We start from the raw sequence: 24126 nt of genomic DNA on the forward strand, positions 1-24126 counted from the left end.
GGGACATCCCGCACTTGATTTGACCCCAATAACTCGCTGGACCGAGGATATTCTAGGTTTGAATGCTATGTGCCTTGAACATGGGTTAAGGGCTTTGAATGGTCGTACTAAGTCAGACAGAGTACCAGCCATGACTTTTAATAATGGGAGATCCGAGAGCCGCATTGACTACGTTATATGCAGTATGTCCCTATGGTCATGTATTACTGATATGGAGGTCAAGGAAAGGCCCGAGAGTGACCATAACCCCCTATGTGTTCTCCATAAATTGTGGCTGTCTGATGCTATTGCCCCTAGTACTTCTGTTGATTCATTACCCCCGCTGATTGTACCAACTAATGACTTACGCAGGCTGAGGTGGACTAGCGTTAAAACAGATCAGCTGGTTCTAGAAAAAATAAGTATGGCAACTGATAAGGCTATCATGGCCCTTGAGGGTGAGGCTGGGCTCCCTCCTAGTAAAAACACTGTTACCAAGGTCCATGAAGTTCTTTTTAATGAAATCAAATGCCACTTTCTGAAACCGGTAAATAAAAAGAGGATCTGCGCCTATAGAGCCGCAAGATGGTACAATCACGAATGTAGGGTGGCAAGAACTTCCTTGGGTGATGCAATCAAAAATAAAAATCTAGAGGCTATTAGATTAGCCAGGAAGCAATATAAACAGTGCATAGCAAAAGCGAAAAAAGATTGGGATGAGGCACACTGGAACAACTTAAAAAGTGCAAGTGATCGAAAGGACTCTAGGTTATTTTGGCATATAGTTAAATGGGGACATGACAGGTTAGAAGAGGCTAGTACTAATAACGTCCCCCAGGACGCTTGGGTCAAGTTCTTTAGCGAACAATACGCCTCCAGAGATCAGGCAGTAGTTAGAAGATGCATGCCTTTTTTACCAGCAGAAGATGACATCTTCACGCAGAACGAAATAGTCACTGCCCTTAATACTGTTCGAAGTGGGCGGGCCCCTGGTATTGACGGGGTTCCGGCAGATGTTTTCTTAAATGATACTAAAAGATGGTGCAAATACATTCATCTGTTAATAAATTATATTACCAGAGGTGCAGATATACCAGTAACCTGGCGGGGTGCTGTAATTATCCCTGTATACAAGAAAGGAGATCGAGCTCAGCCCGGTAATTATCGCCCCATTAGTTTAATAGATACTATTCAGAAAATAGTGGGGCGAGTAATTGTTAATAGGTTGCTCGATTGGGCTGATGATAACAACATCCTATCCCCCTTCCAGGCTGGATTTCGCAGGGCAACCAGTACTGTGGATCAAGTCTTCCGTTTCCAACTGATACAGTGGAAGACCGTGGTGCTAGGTGGAGGTAGCCTGTATGCAGCATTTGTTGATTTGCGGGCTGCCTTCGACCTTGTACCTAGGGCTAAACTGTGGGAAGTGCTAGAGACACTAGGGGTCCCTGGGGACTTGTTGATTTTAATTATGCGACTGCATGAGGGCAACTATGCCAAAATACGTTGGGGAGGGTATGGGAATGACACTGCCGAATTTCCCGTTGAGCGCGGGGTTCGGCAGGGATGTTCAATGGCCCCTACTTTGTTCACCCTTTTTATCAATGGTATTGTTTCCCGCATGCAAACTCGGGCTGTTGATGCCCCTTCTCTTGCTGGTGAGAAAGTCCCTATTTTAATGTTCGCCGATGATACCTTAATTTTATCAAAAACCCCAAGTGGTTTGCAAAAAGCATTGGCAATATTTGATGAGTTCTGCGTTGATCATGGACTGGAGGTGAATGCGTCCAAGACAAAACTCATGGCTTTTAACCCACATAGAAATTTTAAATCAAAAATTTCCATGAGTGGTCGCATCCTGGAAGTTGTAAAATCCTTCACTTATTTGGGGATCCTCATCTCCAATGACAATAAGTGGCAGCAACATCTTAATATTGCTATACTAAGGCACAAGCAGCTAGCTGGCACTATTATCAAGGAACATAGAAAATCACTGACAAAACCTATTAAACCACCCTTGATAATATATGAGGCAAAAGCAATTGGGTCTGCTTTGTATGGTGCGGAGCTATGGGGGCATGAAAATCTCCAAGAACTCCAAATATCAGAAAATAAATTTCTTAGGTCATTGACAGGTACCCCACAGAGCAGTCCGCTATTGCCCCTGCGTTATGGGTTAGGTGGGAGAGAAATTTCGGAAAAGGCTAAATTACGTCCGATTCTATTCTGGCGCAGACTCTGGACTACGCCAGAGCTCTCCCACTACGCGGACGGGTTCATTGATGTTATTAAAGCTGACCATTATAATAAAATCAGATGGTTTAAAACTTTAAAAATTGCATTGTTCAATTTAGGACTAAATGATTTATGGACCGATCCTGCTGGGGTTTTATTTCCCACTAAGTCCGCTTTAAAAAACATTTTTTGGGAAAATGTTGTCAATAGGAGTATGCTTAGCACTAATAGTGGGCCCATGACCACCAGTTTCCTAGAAATCAAGATGTACCCCATTTATGAAAAGTATTGGGATTACATAACGAACCCCATGGACAGAAAACTGCTATTCCAACTGAGGGCAGGCTCGCTCCCCCTTTGTAATTTAACATCTAAATGGAAATCTGGGGGCGTAGCAATTTGTCCAGCCTGTGGGGTAGGAAATGAAACTCTAGGTCATTTTTTTTGTTTTGTTGCCCAGTATATTCCGCCCCAAGGCGAGCCTGGTTGGCTCCTATGTGCAGGAATCTAGGCACAAAAAGTAGCATGGTGGCGCTGCGTATTGTAAAATCCACTACTGAAGATTGGATTAATATTGCCATTGCAAAGTACTTGGGGTGGGCATGGGTCTTAAGGCAGAGACTGTTGGTAAGTTAATTACCACTACCAAGTTGATCAGAGACTGCTAGACAATTGTCTATTCTCTGTAAATGCATATTAATAGCCCAGAGACTGCTAAACTAATGTTTATTCTCTGTAAATCTTCTAGCTGACCAGAGACTGCTAGACTTTTGTCTATTCTCTGTTAATGCTTACTTAATGTATCATCGGTTTGAACTCTTAATGTTATGGATTTTTGAGGATTTTTATATTGTCATTCTGATTATCATCCCTCTGGTATTTTTAATAGTAATGATCTTTGCACCTGTATATATGATGTGTCATAGTTTTTTTTAAATTGTCTAAATTGTGTAATGTGTCATAGTTTTTTAAATTGTCTAAATTGTGTAATGTGCTTCGTCTAATTGACTTTGTAAATTTAATTGCTTTTTATTATATGTTTGTATGTCTTGCTTTTATGAGTAACACTCGAATAAAGCACTTTGAATTGAATTGTTGTCATATTCTCTCTTAATTTTTTCTCCAGGTCCTCCTCGTTCAGTGCTTTGATTTGATCATTCAATTCTTTTCTCTGTACTTGGAGTTTGATATATATATATATATATATATATATATATATATATATATATATATAAAAATTCGTTTCAGGGACCCTTTTGGAAAGGAGGCCACACAAGGTTATTCTTAGCTTCTTTTATTATATTAACATCTTGCACGCAGACATCAAAGCTGGTGCACACTTCATGAAATTCTACGCCAGACGCGTTTCGGGCAGTCTTTATCCCTTCATCAGCGGCGTTCGATTGGCAAGTACGCTATGTTCGTGAAGCATCATTTTATTCAGTCAGTTCCTGCCCTCTTGGGCGTGGCTTTAAGGCATCTTGGGATCTGTAGTGCTGTCATTATTACCTCAGTGGGTGCGTTCTTTTTCCATAGTCTGATAATCCATTTCCCCAGTGTGTTGAAGAGCGCCTTCAAACTTGCATCTGCGCTGCTTTGTAGATGTCAATTACAGCATTGCAGGTACTCCCTGGTGAGCACCAACAATCTTGTTCCCCATGCTAACAACCTCCTGGCGTCAGTGCGGACCCGCTTAGAGCGGTGGGTCTCCTTTCCCCGACCGGGATAGCCGTTTCAATATCAATTCGTTTCAGGAACCCTTTTGGAAAGGAGGCCACACAAGGGTATTCTTAGCTTATTTTATTATATTAACATCTTGCACGCAGACATCAAAGCTGGGGCACACTTCATGAAATTCTACGGCAGACGCGTTTCGGGCAGTCTTTATCCCTTCATCAGCGGCGTTCGATTGGCCGTTTCGGAAATTTAAATACACCATCAATCAATCCTTAATCCTGTGCATACAGATCACATGGCTTGTGGATAAACATGAAAAACAGACTTAGTGATTCATGCTGTATCTAACAGAGACACTGGTATGTACCAAAAATACGAAATCAACAAAATTCCCCCAAATATTACAAAACTGGGTGAAAAAATGTCGACATTACTCGGATTTTTTCGAATAATAACTGTACAAATACATAGCGACAAATTATGTTGCCGCGAGTAAAGCAGTGACAAATAATTTTAACGTAAAAGGAAAAAAGATCTAAAAAATGCAAAATACATTGATTCAATACATAATGGCAAGAGCAAAAGGACATTATTAGCATATATATATACCTGCAATGCTGTAATTGACATCTACAAAGCAGCGCAGATGCAAGTTTGAAGGCGCTCTTCAACACACTGGGGAAATGGATTATCAGACTATGGAAAAAGAACGCACCCACTGAGGTAATAATGACAGCACTACAGATCCCAAGATGCCTTAAAGCCACGCCCAAGAGGGCAGGAACTGACTGAATAAAATGATGCTTCACGAACATAGCGTACTTGCCAATCGAACGCCGCTGATGAAGGGATAAAGACTGCCCGAAACGCGTCTGGCGTAGAATTTCATGAAGTGTGCACCAGCTTTGATGTCTGCGTGCAAGATGTTAATATAATAAAAGAAGCTAAGAATAACCTTGTGTGGCCTCCTTTCCAAAAGGGTCCCTGAAACGAATTTTTATATATATATATATCTATATATATATATAGATATATATATATATAGATATAGATATATATATATATATAGATATATATATCTATATATATATATATGCCTGTTAGTTCCAACCGACAGCATGCCCTCAAATCAGGAAACGCCACAAGGAAGAAGGAACAGAAGACCCAGGATGCAGGTGAATTTTTTATTTGGCACACCTCGTCAGCATAACGTTTCGGCCTGCCAAGAGGCCTTGGTCACATAACGCAATGAGAGAAGTGAGCAGTATTTAAAATGCTAGTGCAAAGAAACAGTGCATTTCATATGCTGTCACGGCATTGAGGCAGTGGTTTATATTGATAGACATAGAGAACACATTAAGTTGAAGTCAAAGATGAGATAATCCCCGGGCACATATAACTAATCCGATAAAAGCAACAATCATTATCCTGTACACTTAATGTAAAATACTTGGATAAAAGCTAATAACTAATTTATATGAAAAATTATTTCAGAATATTTAAAACAGTCATAAAATGTTGTGTTTAAATACACATAGTCCATCGGTGTTTGATTTATATAATACCCCCTCAACATTTTTCATTTCAGTCAATTTTTTCTCTGCTTTAGTTTTACCGCATTAATACCAACAAGCCTAATTTTCACATCAAGCTTTTTCAAGGACAGCCAATACTATGTGAATATGTGGGGGAAAAAAACAAAAATTACTTTTTTTCCCAATTTTATGTAATGATAAAAAACGAGTAATGCAGATCTTTCATGTAGGTTACTCATAATCTACAGCAAAAACTCAAGGTGATGTACAAAACATGGAAACCTCTCTAGTGCATTATTTTACTCTACCCTACTGTCCAACCTAGTTGTTATTGCATATAGAGTTGGACCAGTGGAAAAAATTATACATGTGTATATGTTAAGCAACTGTCAAAATATTTCTCTGGTAGACAACGGCACAATTACATAGAAGACAATTCTAGCTCTTAGAGACAGGTATAGAAATCTTCTGTGGAGTTAAGGCCACGTGGGGTCTTACTATCCATTTCTAAAATGTATCTTGTCTCCAATGCTCTTAAGATACCCTCCCTGTTACCTCCTCTTCTCAATGGGCCCACAGTGTCTATGGCATAATATCTAAGGAGTTGACTGTTGTTATTGAGGCACTCCTTAAAATGCCTGGCATTTAACGATGCGTGGCATCGTTGGTATTGATTGCCCTTATGTGCTAGAGTATCCTTTTGTGGACCTGCAACTAAGTACTTCCAATATATTGCAGGCCACACGGACACTCCAGCACATATAGGCCCAGGTAAAATTCAATGGCTCTCATTCCGTCTGCATGCACATTACTGGTGTACAACGATGTTACATCAAGTGTTATTAACCAGTAGTTTTTATCCCACTCAACATCATTAATTTTTCTCAAAAAATCGCTTGAATCTTGGATGTATGATGGGAGTACAGAGTCATATTCTTGTGAGAATGAGTCAATATAAGCCTTGGCGTTTTCGAGAAACCCCCCACATGCCGAAATAATGGGTCTTCCAGGAGGTTTGTCGGCATTTTTATGCACCTTGGGGTTGAGATATATCACAGGGGTGATGGAGTGGTCCATTTTTTGAAATTTAAACTCACCCATGCTGATTAGTCCAGACGATCGCCAACCCATCAACATTGAGAAAAAGTCAGATTGTGCTTTTTTTACCACCCCTACATCACAGTGCTTGTAACAATTTGAATCATTTAGTTGCAGGAACGCTTCTTCCATGTATAGGTGTCTAGGCCAGAGCACGACGTTACCGCCTTTGTCAGACTGTCTAACTATCATGTTGCCATCTTTTTTAATCTTTTTGACCAGCTTATAGTACTCCTTGTTGCACCTGTAATAGCGTTGCTTAGTTTTCAATGTTTTTGCATACAATGTCTTAACTTCCTTGATGGTTGCATCGTGAAAAATGTCAATATTATCATATGGCATGAGAGGTGTGAATGTGTAACGCGGTTTAAATTTAGTTAATCTACCCCTGTTGGTGATTGGCTCCTCCTGTGTACTTTGTGAGGAAGCCTGTTCCAGTCTCAAAGCCTCCATATCTTGCATTAAAGGAACATCATTCACAGCAAGCCCCAAAGTTATTGGTGTCACATCTGATCTCCCTGCTGTGTTGCGTGACTTACTGTTGATAAAATGTTTCTGCGACTTTAACTTGCGTGTAAATTTAAAAAGGTCTATACTTGTATTCGCATAGTTAAAGTCACTCGGTGGGCTGAAAGATAAGCCCATCGACAAAGTTCAAATCTCCAAATCAGTAAGAGCAGTAGATGTGAGATTGATCATAGATAGACCATTGGCAAGTATATTAGACAAGTTGCTTACTTCTTTCTGTTGTAGTTCCTTTTCTTTGGTTTTGCGCCTTGCATTGGATTTCCGTCGCTCTCGTCGCTTGGTGTTTGCGCCTTTGCCTGTGGTGGAATTCTGGGGTGCAGTGTATCCCTTCTGTCCTGGCGAATACAATCTAGTTCTTGAGCCAGGGTATACCGGGTAAACCCCAGCCGTGGCACCCCTCTGGATGCGTCAGACTCAGAGCCACTGTCCATGTTTGAACTGAGGTCTGTGATGGTTGAGGTGTCAGGAGATTTTGCTCGTGATGGTGATATATATATATTTATGGTGATATTCACAAATTCTTCATGAAGCTACACAGGGTTGATCTGACCATGACACATTTGCAAATATCACACATGGAAAACAAAAAACCTTTTTCCACGTGTTTACAAGAAGAGTCCCACAAACACCACTATATGCACCCATGTGGTCAGGGTGCCCTTTCCCTAACCTCTCATACTACTTTTAATATTTACTTTCAGCCCCAGCAACCATATCCAGTTACTTAAAATGGCAGCCACAACTTTCTGCTCAGTTGCGGCCAACCAATCACGGCATTCCTGTTGGCATGCGTGTTTGCATTTTGTGACAAAATAGTCACGAATACTTCATGGCCACATAAGAACAAATTTGGGTTACCTTTCATTTCTCAATAACTACTTAATGGATTTATACCAAGTAACAAAAAGCATTCTTTCTGGACCCTTTTTGCCAATTTTGGAGTAATTCCGTCCAACAGTTCGGTCTGTAAGCATGTCTACGATTGCTATGGAATTTAACATGGGAAACACACTTTATTCAACCCCTCTTCTCGCTCCTCGCATGACCTACCTATAACTACCTACTGGTAACCACCAGTGAACATATATATTCACTGAAAAAAACACAAAGATTACAGGTATGTTACAGTTAGGAAAAAGAATTTTAAAAAACCTTAAAAATTCACAGAAAAAACTAAAGGTTACAGGGACATCACTGATGACATCATCCAGTGAGTGTAAGTGTTTTGAAAGGTTTCTGAGAGTTAAATATGTACATTAAGGTACTGCATGCATTAAATTATAATTTTCTTGTACTACTGATGAGTGATACTGCTTCTAATAAATGTCATCTGAGTGGCACTATGACTGTATCAGTGTTGGAGTGGGTGTCTGTGTGTCTGTCTGGATGTGTGAGTGGGTGTGTGAATGGCTGTATGGATGAATACATTGGTGTCTGATTAGCTGTATGGGTGAGTGAGTGATTGTATGATTGGCTGTATCGGTGTGTGTGTGAGTGGCTATATCAGTGACTGTGGTGGCTGTGTGAGTGGATCTATCGGTGGATGAGTGTGTGTGTGAGTGGCTGTATGGGTGACTGAGAGGCTGTGTGAATGGTTTTATGGGTGAGTGACTAGGTGTGTAAGTGTATGTATAGGTAAGTGAGTGGCAGTTTGGCTGGGTGTATGGGTATGTGAGTAGCTTTTTCTATATATATATATATTCACAAAAAAACATAGGTTTCAGGGACGTTATAGTTAGAAATTTGCATTTAAAAAACCTTAGACATTCACTGAAAAAATCACAGGTTTCAGGGACATTATACTTAGCTGGACATTTCACTCGTACAAAACCAGAAAAATTCGGCAGTTATAGTTAGTTCAGCTAACTATAACTTGCGCCCGATAATGCACTGCTGATGACATCACATATTACATCATTCATGACATCTTCAGTGACATCACTGATGACATCACTGATGACATCTCCAATGACATCACTGATGACATCATCCAGGGACAGGGTGTTTCTGTAAAGTTTAAATATTTTTTATATATATATGCCAAGGTGTATTGAAGAAGGAATGGGTGTATAAGTGTATGGATGGATGATTTAGTAGATGTGTGACTGACTGTATAAGTGAGTGATTAAATGTGTCTTCTTGAATGCATGGGTTAGTGACTGATACAGACATTCACAGTTGGTGTATAAGCGGTTGCATGAGTTGGTGAGTAGCTTGATGAGGATCTATATGGGTTATTGATTGGTTGTCTGAGTATCTATATGGGTACTTGAGTGTTTCTGTGGGTAGGTGGGGGTGTGTGACTCTACATAGATGTGTGAGTTGGTGATTCCCTAGGTAAATGGTTTCAGGAGTGCATCTGTGAAGGGTTGTATGGGTGGGTGAGTGTGTGTATGGGTGTGTTGTTGAGTGAATGGATGCCTCAGTGGTACATAGGTGAGTAACTGCATATGTGAAAGGCAGTCTATGTGAGTGTTGGAGTGTACAAATGAATATATGTGAGACTGAGTGATTGAGAGAGTGGCTGTATGGATCAGTGTGTGCTTGTATTAGTTATTGTATAAGAGTGCAAGTATATGATAGTATATGTTTGAATAAGTGAGGTGGTGTGTGTAACTGTATAGGTAAGTGAATGGGAGTGTGATTGATTGTTTGCTTGACTGACTAGGTGTGTGAGTAACTCTATGGATGAGTGGCGGTGTGTGTGTCTGTATAGATATGTGAGTACATATGATAATGCTGTATTGATGGTTGACTGCATGTATGAGTGACTGTATGGGTGAATGAGAGGATGTGTGTGTAGACCTAGGAATTAGTGAGTGGGTATGTACTAACTGGTATTGGTGTGTCTATGGTTTAAAAAATGGTAGTCTGTATTCTAGAGTGGGTGTATCAAAGGTTATATTAGGGTATGAGGAGGTGCATCAGATTATCACGTGGATGATGTCATCCGTGATGTCATTTGAGATGTCATCAGTGATGTCACTGACCATGTCATGAATGATGTAATATGTGACGTCATCAGCAGAGCATTGCGGGGGCTCGAATTATAGTTAGCTGAACTAACTATAACATCCGAATTTCTCTGGTTTTGTATGAGTGAAATGTCCTGAACAACACAAAAAATATCAGAGGGTCTAACACAACTACGCAAACTGTGAACTAACAGGAAAAACTAGATGACCCTACCATGTGTATATCTATCATCCCTTCGACAGACCCACATAGTGGTCAGGCAAGGATGCCCATCAGTCACCACACGGAACCGCCCTTCATCATTTGGGATTCCTTCAAGACCACTACTCGGGGTGCCACTTAGCTTTCACGGAGGGGGGCCCAGATTGTAAGAGAGTCCACAACCGATCAGACTGGTCTTGCTATGGTCTTGCTACTCAATTATGAGGATGTTGGCACAAAAAGGGGGGACTGATGTCGCAGTGCACACAAAGGTGTGTAAAGAATAAGAAAAAATGTGCCATAAAATTGGATGAGGGAGTACTGAAAGTGATATTTATTCTGGTGCTACCCACTCTTCCAACATTAAAAAGTAGTCAGTGACAGTCACAAAAATTTAGACTGCCTGGATATACTATGAGGTCAACATGTTTCAGCAATTGTCGACACGTTCTGTCATTGCTTTCTTCAGGACCAAATATACTGATAGCTACTGAAACGAAGTGATAATGAAACAAAACAGTGCTCAAAACCAAAACAAATAAAACCGAAACAGAGATCACCTGAGTCCACTAGGTGTCCGCATCGTTTTCTCCACTCTTCTAAGTCATGTGAATACTCTAGAAACAGTGAAAACATGGAAGTCAAAATAGGTGCCCTGTCAATAAACACCGTGTACACAGCTCAGTTCATGACTATATACCAGACTTAAATGTATCAATCCTAGTATTAAGTGTTATAATCATATACACCCGTAGCACTATACAACTAAGTGCTCATGTCTCAACATTGGATCAATTTAAAAATGCCAAAAATAAGAAACAGAAACCATCTTACCAGACTCGTAAGAGGTACAGACCTCACCCCACCTGGCCACGGCTCAGGAAGAAAGGGGAAGCACCGCTCTATGAGAAAAGGAAACAAGTACAAAGCATGCTGTGAAAACAAGTCCTTCGCTATTGTTTAGAATGACCCACTCTGCACCACTCAAACAAGCTGCCACTTCGTTAAAACTTACACGACTGTGCTGAAAATGATAGGACTCCAAAGTTGCGAGTCGCACTTCCCGTCAAACTTAAATATCGGAAAAGTTTCAAAGTCGTGTAAAAATGGAGGAAAGCAGGGCCTCCATATTCTCACCATGAGGAGCATTCAAAGTTTAAAAATCCATGGATAGTCACGCTGTCATTATCAGAGCCTACCTGTCCGTCTGTACTTCGGAAATCGCCGTCCGAGCCGATTGGGGAGGTACCGAGGCATGCCATGGCTCCGGTATATGATGCAGCGCGTCGTTGGCCGAATGCCGATCACGTGGTCCCCTACAACGATGAATCAGATAGAGAGCGGTTGGTAGGCTGATGGTGTACAGGGCCAGCCAATCAGAAGGCACCAGAGTAAATGCTTGCTGTCTGATTGGATCTCCAAAAGCATCACAGAAAGAGCATCTCTCGCTCCTTGTAGACTTATTAAGTGTTAAAAGAAAGCTTTATCGCTACGATTCATGGAGCAGGAACAATTCATGGAACAAAAGGTAGTGCTGCATCACCAACCATTAATCAAAGTATGTTCATTTATTGAAAATACCGCAAACTGAAGGCGACATCTCTTTTCTTCTTTCATCGTTGTTTTTAAATCACTTTGATCAGGAACCACAGAGGTGATAAGAGGTATGTATAATGAAATGTAATTAATGCCAATCACTCACATACAGAGGTCATCTAGACCACTCTAACTTATGGCAAGCTGTAACCATCCTTCTACAAGTTCTGTTGTTGTGATCAAAGTTGTAGTAATTTTAAGTCAATGATAGTCTACCCCTCAATTTTGCAGGGTTATTGAAGTCTGTTATCAATAATCTACCACTCAAGTTTAAAGAGTTGACCAGGGTATATCGTCATTAAGGCCCACATGATTTGTACCCATCTTAAAGACCCACTTCTTTTCTTTAAGTAGGAGATACTTAGACACATCAGTGATGTGTGCAGGAATGTGGGGTTTCTCTATCACTGTCCATTGAAACGCCGTAGATGGATGGCTTGCCTCCAGAAAGTGATTGGTCAGTTTTGTGGTTTGTCTCTTACATCTGATAGTGCTCTTGTGTTAAGATATTCTGACCCTGATTTTGCGGGTTGTTATCCCTATGTATTTCAGCCCACAGGGACATGTGATGAGATAGACAAGGTTATCGCTGTTACAGTTCGTGAATTTAGTTTGAATCCACGGTCTCGTAGTGCCTATATCTATTTCAGTTGATTTCCTAGTCTGTGGACAGGAATGGCACGCGCCACAGGGATGATGGCCTGTGACTGGGGGAAGGTCTCAGAGGGAACCAAGGGCCCTGGGTTTCTCTTCGTGTGGCCTTGTATGAACCAAACGATCTCTGAGATTTGATCCCCTTTTGAAGGAAAAAAGTGGGATCTGTATTGAGGTATGATCTGAGTTAAGGATAGACCAGTGTCTTTTAACCACTCTCTGTATTTTATTGGATAATGTCCCAAACGTGGCAACAAAAGTAAGCCTATCCAAAGTGGGCTTTAGGACATATGGTTCTAAAAGAGCCAAAAGGTTGTTATTTCTGGCCCATTTGAGTGAACGGTGCACAAGTCTAGGTGGATATTTCCTTGAGACAAGTTCTTCTTTAAGAGCCATAGAGTGAGTTCTGAAAGCCACGGCATTTGAACAATTCCTCTGAACTCTAAGGAACTGCCCAAATGGCAAATTATCCCGTAGAGACTTGTGATGATGACTGTCGAACATAGGAGGGAGTTCTTTGCCAAAGGTTTCCTGTAGTTTCAGATTGTAATCCCTCCGGAGTTGACGTAATGAGCAGATCTAAGAAAGCTAGGGGCATATTATCAAGCCTGTGCGCTAAAATTATCGCCGCTTTATCGGCCGAAAACGGCCGATAAAGCGGCGATAATGGGCTTGATAATATGCTCTATGGAATTCCAATCGAAGCACATGTTAGATGTGAAGACATCTAACATGGGCTTCGATTGGAATTCCACAGAGCATATTATCAAGCCCATTATCGCCGCTTTATCGGCCGAAAATGGCCGATAAAGCGGCGATAATTTTAGCGCACAGGCTTGATAATATGCCCCTAGTTTGTCTCTACCTATAACGACCCTGAAACCTGTGTTTTTTTCTGTGAATTTCCAAGGTTTTTTTAAATGCTAATTTCTAACTATAAAGTCCCTGAAACCTATGGTTTGTTCAGTAAATTTCAAAGGTTTTTTAAATGCTAACTTCTAACTATAACGTCCCTAAAACCTATGTGTTTTTCATTGAATTTCAAAGGTTTTTTAAATGCGAGTTTCTAACTATGCCTACAAAGATAAGACATGTGAAGAAAGCGGAAGAAAAGCACATAAAGAAGCACGACAAATGCAGAAAGAGGCAACAGAATCTAGAAAGACGAAGAAAAAGTGCAGGAAGAAGCAAGAGATGTGCAGAAATAACCAAATGAGGAGCAGAAAGTCCTCCTGTGCCCCCAACGTTTTGCTGATGGGTACTGGTGGTAACTGACTCTGACTAACCAGGCCTAGAGCCAGTGCTATGCTAAAAGACACTTAGAATACAGTGAAAACACCTACATGCAATAGGGAACACTATGCGTTGGGGTACCCCTGTGATTAGCATGACCTCCTCTGTATTTGTCATGAGTTAGTGCCCGATTCATTGCATGAGTACATGGGTAGTGACTAGATGATTAGAGTGCTGCAAGGACAGTGCATGGTGAATTTATAAGTGCTTGGTTTTGGTGGAGTGATTGGATAAGTACATTAAACGGCTGGCTGATTGGAGGAGTGCATGGGTAGTGACAATGAGATGGCTAGAATGCATTTGTAGTGCTGATGAGATTTTAGAAGTGCATGTGTTAGTGCCTGGGTTATTGCATGAGTACATGGGTAGTGACTGGATGATTATAGTACTGCAAGGAGAGTGCATAGTGAATTTATAAGTGCTTGTGTTTTGGCGCAGTGATTAGATAATGACATGGAACTGGCTGGGTGATTGGAGGAGTGCATGGGTAGTGACAAGGAGATGGCTGGACTGCATCAGTAGTACTCAGGGGATTATACCAGTGCATGTGCTAGTGCCTGGGTCATTGCATTAGTACATGGGTAGTGACTGGGTGATTAGAATACTACAAGGATAGTGCATGGTGAATTTATAAGTGCTTGTGTTTTGGCGGAGTGATTGGATAAGTACACACATGTCACATCAGGCCCGCCCCTCCCTTCACCACTGTGCAAACAAGCCCCCTGGTGGGTTTTAAGTTGAGGGATTAATTTCCCTTGAATTGTGAGGGTTCCTGGGGCCCAACTAGCCCACCAGGTACCCCCAGTAAGCACCACAGAGCTGCATTGCAGAGAGGTGGTCCGAGGCCACGCCATTTTTTCCACCTCTCTACAACAAAACTCTGTGGCGCTTACTGAAGGTACCTTGTGGGTGGACCCCTTGACCATCAAGGGCTCCAGGAGGGGGGTTTTGCAGCCCCCTCCCTTCAATTAGAAAGCCCAGAGGAGCTGGTGGTCCCCGGGGGTCCTTAACGGACCCCCGCATTTGTATTTTATTGCCCCAGGGAGGTGGCAGTCCCCGGGGCATGGAGGGGGGGTTCAAGACCCTCCACATAGGTTTATATAGTGATGTTACTGACCATGTCATGAATGATGTAATATGTTACATCATCATCAGTGGATTGCGGGCACGCAAGTTATAGTTAACGGGGGAATTTCAATGGTTTTGTACGAGTGAAATGTCCAACTAACTGTAACACCCCTAAAACCTATATTTTTTTCAGTGAATTTCAAAGGTTTTTTATATTCTAATGCCTAACTATAATATTTCTGAAACCTATGTTTTTTTCAGTGAATTTCAAAGGTTTTTATATGCTTATTCCTAACTATATCATGTCTGAAACCTATGAGTTTTTTCAGTGAATTTCAAAGGTATTGTAAATGACAATTTTTAAATGTATTAATTCTAATATTTATTTTTTTGATACTGATTTACAAAAATTTTTTTAACTACTAATTTTTAGATATATTTTTTTTAATTACATTATAATTACATTATACATTACATTACAAAAAATACTTTCTCAGAATGAATTAATTTAGTTTAAATACTTTGCAAATAGGCAATATACTTTTAAGTATAGTAGTTACATTTGTTGTAATGCGCAACACAATTTTAGACACAATGAAACATTGATCTCAATGTGAATTTCTAGTTAAATGCAATTAGTTACTTTTTGGATTACTTTTCTAACCACAGGACTGGATCCTAGATTCAGTCCTGGGACATCTCCTGTAAAAATTTGAGGAAAAATGTTTTGGTTACACAAGTGATTTTTAAGGAATATTTTTGTATTTTAAAAGTTGACACTTAGAAACTTTTTCACACAGTAACACCAATGTTATCCTATGGGAGGAAATTCACTTATCAAGTAGTGTTAACGTTACTTTTTCTTACTCAGTGGTGGATCCTGGATCAAGCATGGGTGCATCTCCTATAAACAGTCGAAAGAATGCATTTAAGTCAAACAGGCAATTTTTAAGGAATATTTTTAGTTTGTGAAAATAGAATGAAGCTTTTCTGGTGAAAACCACACAATGGATTCCTATGGAAGGAAATACAAATTACTGGTAAGTATGCTTAGAATTACTTTTCAGGGGCAGTGCTGGGCTCAAAGATGCAGCACTGATGTCTCTTCTGATAACAGGTGAGTAAATCTGAATTCGTAGTTCGACTGATTTTAGAGGAATATTTGTACGTTTGAAAAATCGATACAAAATTTTCTGGTAAAAACCACACAATGGATTCCTATGGAAGGAAATACAAGTTACTCATAAGTACGCTTAGATTTACTTTTCAGGGTCAGTCCTGGGCTCAAAAATGCAGCACTAACGTCTCTCCTGATAACAGGTGAGTAAATCGGAATTTGTGGTTCAGCTGATTTTAGAGGAATATTTGTACATTTCAAAAATCGACACTTAGAAACTTTTCTGGTGAAAACCACAGAGGGGATTCCTATGGAAAGAAATACAAGTTACTGGTAAGTATGCTTAGAATTACTTTTCAGGGTCACTGCTGGGATAAAAGATGCAGTACACCAATGGAGGTGTGGGGTCCTACTACTGACCAACCTGGACCTCAATAGTCGAAAAACAGAACCAAGTGGCTGATCAGGAAAGTTAGAGACAGAGTATGTAACTACACAGCCAATGAGTACCGTGCAGCCACGGGTTTGAATATTACCCAACAACTCAAGTATTTTTTGAAAAAACTTTTTGTATTATTACATAGGAAACATGGCATCAAATAGACACTTCATCACAACAGTTAGTACAAAAACGTGAAAGAATATATACAAATATATACAAAAGTATATCACAGTAAAGGCATCATACACTTGCAAAAATGATGAGAAAACATATAATCAAATTCTTATGGTGACACCAACTGTTGTCTGCGATATGGATTCAAAAGCACATAGTTGCAAGTTGAACACTTTTTTACAAATCATTGAAGAAATAAAGCCAGTCCTTTGATAGCAAAAACCTGTGAACAGGGCGGAACTGAGATGGAATAGCCTGCCTGTCACTCAACACCTATGAATAGTAAATTGTAAGAGTTGCAGATAGGGCCCACGATAGTGGTATGAGTTTGTCCCTAGCTGCACCCTTAGTTCTTGACACAGGCTGGGAGTCAACGCGTTTCGAACCTTGTTTATTCTAGGTTCTCCTCAGGACGAGGACTGGGTGAAGATGTACCTAAAAAGTAATTTAGGGAGGGTGTCAGCAGCTGTATATAGAGTATATATTTTTGACAAAGTAATGCTCAGACTGACTACCCATAAATAAATAAGATTACCTTCTCAGCCAAAACATTGGCTGCGTGGAGAGAAGGGTGAAAAACCACTGGAATTATTCTGGAAGAACAAGAATGAGGGCTATCAATATGTGCGTTTCAAAAGGTGTATCACGCATGGACGGGTTAAACAATTTAGCAAAATACCTGAATGTGGTGTCAAAGATGCCGAATCAAATGGCGCCCAAGGCGAGCTGTATTAGTCAGCGAGGACTCACATTCTCTTTTCTGTATATTGTTACGATGTGGAAGGCTGGGAAGTGAAAGTACAGAGTTGACAAGTTCAAACTCCGAAACGGAAAAGGTTCGCGCTTACAAACATTCAGGAAAGGTTTAGGTTTAAAGGCAGAGACGTTTCCTACCTGCACACGTTGTGCGCTGTACGAAGGAAACGGGTCACAGTCTGTTTTCAAGCGTCTAGGCGGGAATCAATCTCTCGCTGTCAGCTATGAATAAACACAGTCCGTGAAAATGCTTGAATTGAAGCGCTGACTATGCCGCGTTGAGAGTGGCAATTAAGAAAAGCGGCAGCTAACTTACTTCGAGCCTTCTACAGTAAGAGTCCACGGTTGTTCGTATCTGCCGGTCAGGTCAGATTGGCGAATGGGCGCCGCCCTGCTGAAAGCTACTTAAAGGCACGGCAGCATTAGCGAGTGGATGTAGTGCAAAGGATCTTGGTCCTTGCAGTCCATAGAGTGTAGGGAATTGTCGATTGTGAAAATGCGGGGGACCGGATGGTATTTGCATGTCTAGATGACTCGTATGTGGGAAAATGATCCAGGAATTCATTACCCGTTTAGAAACACAATAGAATAACAAGAATAACAAACAATAAGCAATAGATCAAAGGAGAAATACATTCTATGTGCATCATTTCTCTCAGTGTGACAAACCACAAGCATTTCAAAAATTCCAAACAATGATGGACATTGGCCCCTATACACTATGGAGATTATCATTATAAGCAGGTGTTACTATACCCGTCTAGCCCCATAATACTTACAGTGAGAAGGGGAGAAAGACAAGAATGACAGCATAACGAGTGAAAGCCATAGTGAGAATAAGAAATACAGACTGCAGCCACAGTCTCCCAGCTCAAAGCAGGTCCATTCAAATTGCACATACAGTACAAGAACTATTCGGGGAAGATTAGGGTCCCAGGTTGGAAAGTTCAGACATCTCATTTAATCCTGTGTTGGACGTGTCAAATTTTAAAATGAGATACGCTTCTTTTTGTGACAAGCGTACATCTGGGTCACCACTGCCACCTCGGATCACTGCCAGAACGGTCCATCGCATGTCATTCACTGTATGTTTTTGTTGTAGGAAATGGGACACCAAGGGTGCCGTAAGAGTCTTATTGTTTATACGGGACCTATGTTGTATAATTCTCTGGCGCACTTCCTGTGTGGTCTTGCCGATGTACAGCTTTTTGCATGGGCACTGGATGGCATACACCGTATACTTGGTCTTACAGTTGGTGTGTTCTTCGTGGCGCCAGAACTTGTTCCCATCAGTGAAAAGTGAGCCTTTCATTGTGATGTGGCAGACAGTGCACGTACCGAACTAAGGGTGCAGCTAGGGACAAACTCATACCACTATCGTGGGCCCTATATGCAACTTCTTACAATTTACTATTCACAGGTGTTGAGTGACAGGCAGGCTATTCCATCTCAGTTCTGCCCTGTTCACAGGTTTTTGCTATCAAAGGACTGGCTTTATTTCTTCAATGATTTGTAAAAAAAGGGTTCAACTTGCAACTATGTGCTTTTGAATCCATATCGCAGATAACAGTTGGTGTCACCATAAGAATTTGATTATATGTTTTCTCATCATTTTTGCAAGTGTATGTTGCCTTTACTGTGATATACTTTTGTACATATTTGTATATATTCTTTCACGTTTTTGTACTAACTGTTGTGATGAAGTGCCTATTTGATGCCATGTTTCCTATGTAATAATACAAAAAGATTTTTCAAAAAATACTTGAGCTGTTGGGTAATATTCAAACCCGTGGCTGCACGGTACTCATTGGCTGTGTAGTTACATACTCTGTCTCTAACTTTCCTGATCAGCCACTTGGTTCTGTTTTTCGGGATAAAAGATGCAGCACTGGGTTCTCTCCTGATAACAGGTGAGTAAATCGGAATTTGTAGTTCGGCTGATTTTAGAGGAATATTTGTACGTTTCAAAAATCGACAATTAGAAACTTTTCTGCTGAAAAACCACATAATGGATTCCTATGGAAGGAAATACAAGTTACTGGTAAGTACGCTTACAATTACTTTTCAGGGTCAGTGCTGGGCTAAAAGATGCGATTCAGAAAAGGGGGTGGTGATGGACAGAGTATCTGAATTAAGCAGAACACTCCTACCCAGTCAAGAGATCAGGGCTTGATCCATCACCGTTTTTTAGCTCACTGCACCATCCCAGCTCAGAACCTGGCTACATGCAAATTAGTCTGTCCCTGGCCCAGTGCATCATGGGAACAGGGCAGACCAAACTACCAAGCCAATTCTTATACTGGAAAGGAAACAAGCTTCCGGGGACCGGTTTCTGGCATTACAGCCGTCTTCGGCCCGGCTTGCTTGAATCCTGATGGTGCAGTAAGCAAGGGACTCACATCTGAGTATACCCTTCCACGCTTATGGTGGACAAAACGATTCAGAAAAGGGGGTGGTGATGGACAGAGTATCTGAATTAAGAAGAACACTCCTACCCAGTCAAGAGATCAGGGCTTGATCCATCACCGTTTTTTAGGTCATTGTACCATCCCAGCTCAGAACCTGGCTACATGCAAATTAGTCTGTCCCTGGCCCAGTGCATCATGGGAACAGGGCAGACCAAACTACCAAGCCAATTCTTATACTGGAAAGGAAACAAGCTTCCGGGGACCGGTTTCTGGCATTACAGCCATCTTCGGCCCGGCTTGCTTGAATCCTGATGGTGCAGTGAGCAAGGGACTCACATCTGAGTATACCTTTCCACGCTTATGGTGGACAAAACGATTCAGAAAAGGGGGTGGTGATGGACAGAGTATCTGAATTAAGCAGAACACTCCTACCCAGTCGAGAGATCAGGGCTTGATCCAACACCGTTTTTTAGCTCACTGCACCATCCCAGCTCAGAACCTGGCTGCATGCAAATTAGCCTGTCCCTGGCCCAGTGCATCATGGGAACAGGGCAGACCAAACTACCAAGCCAATTCTTATACTGGAAAGGAAACAAGCTTCCGGGGACCGGTTTCTGGCATTACAGCCGTCTTCGGACCGGCTTGCTTGAATCCTGATGGTGCAGTAAGCAAGGGACTCACATCTGAGTATACCCATCCACGCTTATGGTGGACAAAACGATTCAGAAAAGGGGGTGGTGATGGACAGAGTATCTGAATTAAGCAGAACACTCCTACCCAGTCAAGAGATCAGGGCTTGATCCATCACCGTTTTTTAGGTCACTGCACCATCCCAGCTCAGAACCTGGCTACATGCAAATTAGTCTGTCCCTGGCCCAGTGCATCATGGGAACAGGGCAGACCAAACTACCAAGCCAATTCTTATACTGGAAAGGAAACAAGCTTCCGGGGACCGGTTTCTGGCAATACAGCGATCTTCGGCCCGGCTTGCTTGAATCCTGATGGTGCAGTGAGCAAGGGACTCACATCTGAGTATACCTTTCCACGCTTATGGTGGACAAAACGATTCAGAAAAGGGGGTGGTGATGGACAGAGTATCTGAATTAAGCAGAACACTCCTACCCAGTCAAGAGATCAGGGCTTGATCCATCACCGTTTTTTAGCTCACTGCACCATCCCAGCTCAGAACCTGGCTACATGCAAATTAGTCTGTCCCTGGCCCAGTGCATCATGGGAACAGGGCCGACCAAATCAATTGCGATGACATGACCTCATTACCTCCACATATAGGCTCCTTGGATACTAGCCCATTAACTAGGACCTGTATTCCATTATGAGTCTATGTCGGGCGATCACACGGGACGGGTTGCCTTGACAACTGAGACGCCTCACCATGCCCCAACCCGGGGGCGGTCCATTGACACGTGACCAAGGCAACTCTTCCCCCGTCCCCTTATCGGGCACCCAAATGGACCTAGTAACCCCTTGATGCCCCAAATCCCATGTATCAGCTATCAGGACACTGGGCAATAACTGCATACAAATTACATCATGTATATGACCAACATGACCAAACTATTGCACACCAGTATAAATTTCTAATATGCATTAATAATTGATAGATGGACATGCTTTAATTCATGATTTATCGTATTGATTGTACAAGAATGAATTGTATACGAATAATAATGAAAGCAGGGATTACGGCACACCATTACAAAATGGCGATATGAGTACCAACTTACAGTATTACACTGATAACTGCAGTCTGTCGTCCATTGTAATAGCAATGTAAACATAAAAGATGTAAAGTAACTGCTGCAACTTGTGTGATCAAGCACTCTAAGGAGTGCGAAACGCGTCACGTAGATTTATGAATCAAATAAATCAACCTTTTTTGGACTTATAAGTGGATTGTGGTCTGTCCGTCTGGCGCCCGAGTGCTCGTGAGGAACGCCGTTTTGCAGGAATATATATATATATATATATATTTCTTTTTTTTAACAAAAGAGGCGGCACAATCAGGATATCTTTTTTTAAGCCTTTTTAATCAAGACTTCAACGCGTTTCAGCCACAACTGGCCTTGCTCACGGTTGCCAGTTGTGGCTGAAACGCGTTGGTGGGGTGAAGTCTTGATTAAAAAGGCTTAAAAAAAGATATCCTGATTGTGCCGCCTCTTTTGTTCAAAAATTTTTCCTGGGTCAGGATCCGACCCCTGGGTAGAGCACACACTGCTGAGCGCTCTCGCATGGTCTGAGGATCACTTTGTTAAAGATATATATATATATATATATATTCACAGAAAAAAACATAGGTTTTACACACGTTATAGTTAGGAAGTAGCATTTAAAAAACCTATGAAATTCACTGAAAAAACCATAGGTTTGACACATGTTATAGTTAGCTGGAAATTTTACTGACATAAAACCAATGAAATTCCACGTTATAGTTAGTTGGACTCACTATAACTTGCTCGTGCAATGCACTGCTGATGACGTCACATATTACATCACTCATGACATGGTCAGTGACATCACTCATGACATCACTGATGACACCATCCTTGTGACATAGTGACAGACCTCCTTTCACTGTAATGTAATCCTTGAAACACATATTCAAAAATAGAAACTGAATTTTAAAAAAAAATGCAGATACCCATATCAGTTACAAGTAATTCCACCATCTATATACACATCCACTCATACATATACTCACTCATCATATGAAATGATACACCTATACATCCTGTTACACACCGACAATCATCGAAAAGTTACTCACAGACATACTCACACGTGCAAATAAACTATTGAACATCCATTTATTTGAATATAGAGTTATACACACACTTCCACCTTACTTCTATTGAAAATTACACATATTTATTCTCTTAAACAATCACTTATAGAAACACATACTTATTTAAACAGGAACTCTTTCAATCTCTTACTCTCACATATACTCACTTATATACATCAATATTCACATATACTAGATTAAAACATATGTCGTTACTGATAAAGACACTAGTGAGACAGTCATTCACTCACTAACAAACACATATACACACTCATCCACCCATACAGTCCTGCACATATGCTGTCTTCAAAACACATACAAACAGAGAGTCAGTCACTCATGCATCTATGTGCTAAGTAATACCCCCACCAAACCATATAGACACTCATACTGATACTAAGAGAAACATCTAATAACCCACATACATACGCATGTAGCTACTTACCAACACATGTAGCCACTTATACACAAAGTGAAACACTAATATATATATTTAAATATTTAAACATTACTCACTAATATTTATTTTTCAGAAAGACACATATTCACTGGATGGTGTCATCAGTGATGTCATGAGTGATGTCACTGACCATGTCATGAGTGATGTAATATGTGACGCCATCAGCAGTGCATTGCACGCGCAAGTTATAGTGAGTCCAACTAACTATAACGTGGAATTTCATTGGTTTTATGTCAGTAAAATTTCCAGCTAACTATAACATGTGTCAAACCTATGGTTTTTTCAGTGAATTTCATAGGTTTTTTAAATGCTACTTCCTAACTATAACGTGTGTAAAACCTATGGTTTTTTCTGTGAATTTCATTGGTTTTTAAAATGCTAATTCAGAAAAATGTCGTGTATGCAACCTATACTTTTGGCAATAAAGTTCTGGCAATATTTTTTTCGAAAACAAGCCGTTTTCTTCACTGTTCAAGTTCCATAGAGACTCCTTGTAAAGCAATACAGAATTCGAAAGTCTGTACCTTGCCTTTTTTTAAACACATTAAAATTTGTCTGTAAATAAAAATAGCCTTACTAAACTTTCGTGCGCGACCCGGTGTGCGCACTCTCGGCAACAGTTGTCAATAAAATGGATATCGCATTTCCAGGCTTTCGTGCGCGACCGAGTGCGCGCACAGGCCTATATATTTCATAAAAACGTTGCGATTTGAGCTTATTGAAATTCTTCATACACCCCTCAAAGAACTTATAGTACGTCAAAGAGACTGTACCTAGACTTCTTTTTTATTCTTATGAAACTTTTCAGTAAATGGAGCCGAATGTCTTTTTAAACTTTCGTGCGTTACCGGATGTACACACCTTGGTATTTTTTTTAGAAATATAAAACGTTTCATACTTTAACAATTGTGCGCTTGAATCCAGCTCAGAAGATATACAAAATCATGATGGTAGTTGGTTCAACCCGGACCGTTTATTAGAGGTAGATCGTCCGACTCCACCGGAAGACACCCCTAATAAAAAGGACATATATATAAAATGCGGACTAGCCGCTGTATCGTGCTAGCAAACTATAACATATAAATCGTTAGAAAAAACAAAAGGAATCGAGCAAAATCAGTAGGCC

Source organism: Lissotriton vulgaris, chromosome 3_1 (genome assembly GCF_964263255.1).
Source record: "Lissotriton vulgaris chromosome 3_1, aLisVul1.2, whole genome shotgun sequence".
Lineage (NCBI taxonomy): Eukaryota > Metazoa > Chordata > Amphibia > Caudata > Salamandridae > Lissotriton > Lissotriton vulgaris.